Consider the following 7,190-nt stretch of genomic DNA (forward strand, 5'->3'; position numbering starts at 1 on the left):
GCTTTAAGGTTCTCTTTGCTGTTTCACAATATATTTTGATCTACCAGTGAATTTTTACAAACTGAACTGTTAAATTAATACCCCTTACTCTTGCATAACGGTATAAACTTAACATTAAACCAGAAAAATAATATTGATGTATGTATTAGGTGAGTTATACCACGATGTTTCACTCGATCACTCGAAAAAGTATGGATCTCATAAGAATATTTTTGCATGAAACCTGGTTCATTTATGGAAAATAACATGAAGGATACGCACATCATTGTATTTTGTATGGCAGTTGATCCGTCTGTCTGTCTGTAGCTGTATCCTGTGATAAATTTATATTAAGTAAATGTACAAGAGATTTTTGCATGAAACATTGACAATTCGGAGAATATGCTTGTACTTAAATCATTTAGCGTCCGACCGCTGAGCTCAAAAAAAGAGATCGAAGACCTACGAATCGCGTGGTCGTGAGTTCGATCCACCTATAATTGGTAAAGGGCTTTTGTGGGCTGAGCGGGAAACTATTGAAACTGTATATAAACGAAGAACGAGATACAGTATTTTTGCACTTTGTGTCTAAAATCATTTGTCCACCACTGATTTATGTGAGGAAGTTGGCGGTTAACTTGCGGAGAACACTGAGGTAAGCACTGTCACTGTAAGAGAATTCAGGAAAACTGCTTAGGTTAAATGACCGCCGTTACGTAACTGAAATATTACAGGGGAAAAAAAACGGCGCTTAACCAAACAAACTTTTTTATTTGTGCTGTGCTTTTTCCTTTATGTTATTCACATTAACTAAAACAAGAACCGAGTAGATCGAAACTAGCTCTAAACTTAGTTTAACGTCCGTCAGGTGTTGTGAAAGTGAAACAAGTCTTTGATTTTTTTCTTCTATTTTTTATGGATTTCATAAATGAACACCAAGACACTTTTATATTAAATAACAAAAATGTTTTTCATAAAGTAGATCTAGGTTAAACATGGATTTCGTAATAAAAAGTAAATATTCAAATTAAAAAAACAAAACAATGATTATGTTTTATGAATGTATTATATTAAAGAACGTTCGAAAATAACAACACTTTCTTAAACTAAAAATATAAACAAGTTTTAATATTTTTATGAAGTACATCTAGAATATAGTCGGATTTCTTTAAAAAGGTGATTAAGGGAAATAAATAAATAAGATGTTGAGTTTTTTATGAAGTAGATTAAGACTGCTTGGGTTCCTAAAATATCTGTTGCATTGCATTTGACGGACCAATGTGTTTGTAAGACTATCTGCTATCTATGTCATCTCACATGGATTAGGAACTTACATACTATAAGTGGTCAGCTTGAATAGTGTATACTTTTTCATCTATAATTTCTGCATGTTTTATTCATGACAGGAAATATAGAACTTGTTTTTTTTGTGTACATTCATATATCTTTTGTATGTTGTCAGAATTCAAAGAAATTATGGTAACGTTACTGTTGTTTTTAGGAACCGCATTTTTAATACATCGCGCTCCAAAAATGCAAACTAAGTGTGATTTATAGTTGTAAAAGTACAGTCTAACCTGCCCTACGGTCACTTTATATTGGCGGTAAGCAGGCTTCTAGGAACATGGTCAGTGCAACAATTCCGAAATAATGTCCAAATTGCGTTTATTCTACTGATTAAACTTCCAGCTAGTTGATTTGTCTTACTAGCATGGTGTTGGAAATGTCCACCCAATATGAAAATACTTCGTACGGGCCTGTAAACCCAAATTTCATATTTCAAAAGAGAGCAATTACTATATATTACGAGAACTCATTTTAGTAAATCAAGAAAAGGTCGTTTCATATCGTCATAATATGTCGAAATGTCTTTATAGCTTACGCGGATCTCGAGAAAAAATGATTAAACATTGGAAAAATGAATGCAATATGTCAATAAAATATATCGACTTGTGATAATATGTACGGAAGCTTATTAGGGCCTACAGTTGGTGAGATGTTTTGTGCTAAATCGACTTGTCTTTACTCGCCTAGATAAGATGTTTTACACATGTCAATAAAATTTATTGACAAAGATTAAAAGTATAGAGGTAATGCAACTTAACCTTTCTCGATATGCTCGATGTTTTTCTCTTTTCGACTTAACTTTTCTCGATATGCTCGATGTTTTTCACTTTTCGACTTAACTTTTCTCAATATGCTCGATGTTTTCTATTTTCGACAATATTTAATTGAAAAAAAAAATATATATCGTGATTTCGAGAAAAAACATTGTGAGAAATTTTCTATAAATCTGCGTAATGTTTTTGCTGTTTAGTACCATTTATTTTTGAATTCTCTCTGTGGAAAGATGGCGTATTTAGCACAAAAGGTATGTATATTTTAAAATTATTCGGATTAGATTTACTCTTTAAACATGTACGTTGGTATGTGTCCGTTATGTCGTTCGTCCGAAAATCGTAACAGGCGTTCAGCTAAACATACTTGTTGTAGAAAGCATTGGGACCGCTAGAGGCTCTGCGCGTACTTGAAGTGTATGGAACACTGAAACAGATGATGTGTATGCTATTAGATTATTGAATTTTCTGTTTTTGAGCATAGCCAACATATTCTTAATCTATATTGTAATGCAAATGTATTTGTATCTTGCGGTTGTGTATGTGTATGTGTGTTTCAAAACACATGTGTATACATTTGAATGGAATAAAACAGGCAATCAATTATTCAATAATTCATATCTGTTGATCCAAAGGGCATCAGATCGAATTCAGTTTTGAAATTCATCAAATTCATTTTTAGTGAAACATGTTTTAACATAATACAACAATTATGACAATTTCAGATTTTATAGAATATATAGTGTATGCTTTCTATGTATTATAATTATGCGAGGTTTGTTAAAAAATAACAAGTATAAATTTTATTTCTGAACGTACCATTGTAATTCAATGTCTTCCGTGCAACGATAGTTTTGGTAAAATTTATTCTATTTCTTTCAGGTATTGCTTGTGGTTTTCTGTTGCTTACCTGTGTGTTTCGCACCACCAGTTGACAATGAAAATATTGACAATTTAGTAAGACAATATTTTTATGATGGCTACACCGTGAAAGAAATTGTATCTACTATTCTATTGGTTAACTATATTGTAGTCAGTGAAAGAACAGTGAAAAGAATACTTCGACGATTAAACCTTAGAAGGAATACTGAAAGTAGTTTGAGTAGCATAATCAGGGGAGTCAGATGACTTCACACACATGGATATAGGAATTATGGCTATAGATGGATATGGTGTCTCCTCAATAATTCTCTAGGAATTCGGGCGTTCCAAGAAACTGTGAGACATGTTTTGTCTGAGATGGATCCGGAAGGAGTAAGAGAACGGTATCGAAGAAGATTAAGAAGGCGACACTATGTAAACCGCGGCCCAAATTTTGTTGTTTACATCGACGGTTATGACAAACTTAAACCCTTTGGAATATGTATACATGGTGCGATTGACGGATTTCCGAGGAAAATTCTGTGGCTCAAAGCAGGGCCATCGAATAAAAATCCCAAAGTCATATGTCATTACTATTTGAGCTTCTGAATGGAGCTAAAACGCATCCCAAGAGTGCTACGTTTTGATGCTGGAACTGAAAATGTACTTATACCTGATATTCATATTGCTTTACGCATGCATCATGTTGATAACATGTCTGGATTTAACAGTTGTTCAACGGGGCGATCAACAGCCAATCAGAGAATTGAAATGTTGTGGAGCATATTAAGGAGAGTATTTACTTCTCAATGGAGAAATATATTCAAAGATATGATTGACGAGGGCACATTAAACAACACGGACCCCATTCATTTGGAATGTTTATTACTTTGTTTTCTTCCAACCATTCAGAAACACGTTGACGACTTTGTCGAAAGCTGGAACGGACACATAATTCGCTCTTAAAGAAACAACGAATGCCCTACTGGAATTCCAAATATAATGTATAACCAACCATTGTTATACAGAACAAGTGATCAATCTTTCGCATTGCCATGCGAGACCGATGATTTGCTAGTATTAGCACAACGATATTCACAAACGCCACTCTGTGCGGCTGTTCGTCTGACATGCTGGAATTAGCTCGTGTAGTATCAGGATTTGATGAGAACTTCTTTTTACAAGTTCGCTCTCCAAACGATTGTAAACAACTGTTTGAAAATTTAATGACTAACATTTACAGACACCTTTAAGAAAAATAAAGATGTAGGCGTTTGTTTTAGAAACATCAGCAACATCACTGTTTACTTTTTTAAATGGTCATCCAATAAATACTGGCAATGTATTCACTGTTTAAGGCTCTCTTAAATGTTGCACACATGCGGCATAACATATTTTAAGTGCATCCATAAAATAAATATAATATGGTAATACAGATAATTTGGTAACAGGCAGCCACGTGAGTGCAACTAAAGACACATGGTCGCCATTTTCATAATTTTGTATATTTGATCATCATTCAAAGTCATTGTTTTTACAGAAAGACCATACATTCAAGACATTAAATGTGATTCTGACATTAAACTATTCATTTGCATAGGTATCAGAATAAAAATGGCAAATGTTCTTTCTTGTTGCTTAGCAACGTAAGTTGTTGATTTATTTCAGAAACACGAGGTAGGAACTGTCGACGTGACTTGGCTGTGGAGAACATCATGCTACAGATTTATCACACCATTATAATGTACCATTTTTCTGGCAATATACATGTATTTTACATATTTGTAAAAAGGAGAAATTTCATTTATATTATTTTCGATGACAAAACACCTACAGCGACTTTTATCGTGCATGTCCTCCACCAAATTTCATGAAAGAAGGGGGATAAATGTGTCCTCCGCTAGAGTGTTCAGAAGATTGTACTTGGATTTGAACCCGTGACCTAGTTTTTCACCCAAAATGACCCAGTTTCGAACTTGCCGCAGGTTTCAACAAGATAAACATTATTTCTAAATTTGACGAAGATGCAGTGACAAATGCATGTTGAACCGTACATTTCACACAAACGAATACGTCACGTTTGTGAAAAAATCGTACGAATTCCTCACACAGTGTGTGACTATACCCTACGAATATGTAATAAGTGGGCATTGTGATATTTCGGACCCGTATTTTTAAACCACCTCTTAGTACCTACGAAATTTTCACAAATGTGTGACATATTCGTACGTATTTGTCACACACTATGTGAGGAACTCGTGCGAATTTCTCACACGTGTGACGTATTCGTTTTTGTGAAATTTACGGTTCAACATTCCTAACCCTCGTTCTAGTGCCAGTACTAGACTTTCCTCCTACGACATTTAGTGCTTCACAGAAGGGTCAAGGTCGGTATTTTGGCTCGAACCCCCGAACTTCAAGACCTGAGTAGCTATGGTGACTCCAACCTTTTTGACCACGTGCGCGACCACGGATGCGGTAACCGCCTGGTAATGATTTGACCTTGGAAAGAATAGAATTATCCCTGCATGACTCGCAGTAAAAGAATTACTGTACTAGTGTTTAAATGGCAAAACAAGAGATCCCAGAGGGATCTTAGCGCCCACCATCGAATGAGCTTTTTGATGGATCTTATTTGTTTATAATTCAGGTTCAAATACATTTTGAAAATTCATTCATTTTAAAATTTGACTTTTCATTTAACCCAATGAGATAGTTCTCCAGTGACTGAGCTAAAAAATCGAAATTGAGTTCAGTGTGACCTTTGCACTAGTGACCTTAATAATGACAGATGTCATTTACATGATATTTTGGAGTTTTAAGGTCGTAGGTTGAATGTTACACCAGTTATAGAGCAGAAACCGACTTTATATTTCAGGTCAATGGGATCATGAACTTTGACTTCGAATCCCTGGTGAAGGTCTTGTTACCCCCTCCCCGCCCCACCCCACTCCCCTTCAGGATTTAAGAGTAAATATATTTAAAAAAATAGAGATTCCAGAGGGAAAGATCTCTTTGGTGGAAATAATTTTTCACACACAAGGTCCATATAAAATTCATTCAAGAATTTGACTTTATAAATCTAAGTGTGAATTGGCCTTTAGATGTTGAGACCATTGTGCATCACACTGCATCCCATGGTTGTTTAACTTCTATGGTTACTAATAAGTCTCATTGTTAGCCTTTGAGGCATGAAGAAGAAATATTAAATTTTTGAAAACTCATTGTAGAATTTGAGTTCTGAAATCCAAATGTGACCAGGCCTGAAATTGGCCCGAGAGACCTGGGTCTTGTGCATGATACATTTTCTTATAGTGCTTAATAGCTTTGCCAAGTTTCAAAATATATCACAATATGAAGACAGGTGTAAAATGTTTCTCAAAACACATTCTACAATGACTTTTGAAATCTAAGTGTGACCGGACCTTTAATTGGACATCAGGACCAGGGTCTTGTGCATGACTCTCTCTCTTGTGGTGCTGCCAAGTTTTAGTAAAATAAAACCACACCATTTTTTTAAACAATCCATTTATTAAAGGGAGATCATCCTGAAAGATAACGTTCAAAAACATCAAGCTCCACACAGTGATTACCTTCCCTTGATTCCATTATAATCGCTGCCGTCACAAGGTACCACATTCCTGGAAGAACCAGTACTAACCCTAATGTGTGAAGTCGGGGTTACTACTGGCTGAAAATGTTGCAAAATGGCGTAGTTAAAATTCTTATCAAATTATCTATTTTTAAAATCTTTTTGACACAATTCAGTTTAATTTGTCATTTTAACAATTGTGTGAGGGAATATGACAATCTAGTGAAAAAATCAATTTTAAGAAAATCCCCTAAACCAAATCTGGTTAAAACACTTGTGGTGGCAATAATTTTATGTACTGTAAGGGGAGGTAATCACTGCAGGAGAGTTTGGAAAAACAATTTGTGTAACTTCATTCCCTTATAAAAACACCCCTCTTAGCACAATGGTTGATTCCATCTGAGTAGTGCGTACATACATATATATAATATATATAATAGTATAAATGTAGGGAGATTATTTTTGCATATTTCCAGTATTACTTTCCTTCCATAAAATTACCTGATTTTTCTCTTTATAGCACAGACCCTGTTGAACATATTTTTTATTAAAAATGACTTTGAACAGAAATTAATAAAAACGTTTAGGTCAAGGTCTTAGTTGATATACTTTCACCAGCTATTGAGCAGAAACTGATTTTA

Source organism: Mercenaria mercenaria, chromosome 15 (genome assembly GCF_021730395.1).
Source record: "Mercenaria mercenaria strain notata chromosome 15, MADL_Memer_1, whole genome shotgun sequence".
Lineage (NCBI taxonomy): Eukaryota > Metazoa > Mollusca > Bivalvia > Venerida > Veneridae > Mercenaria > Mercenaria mercenaria.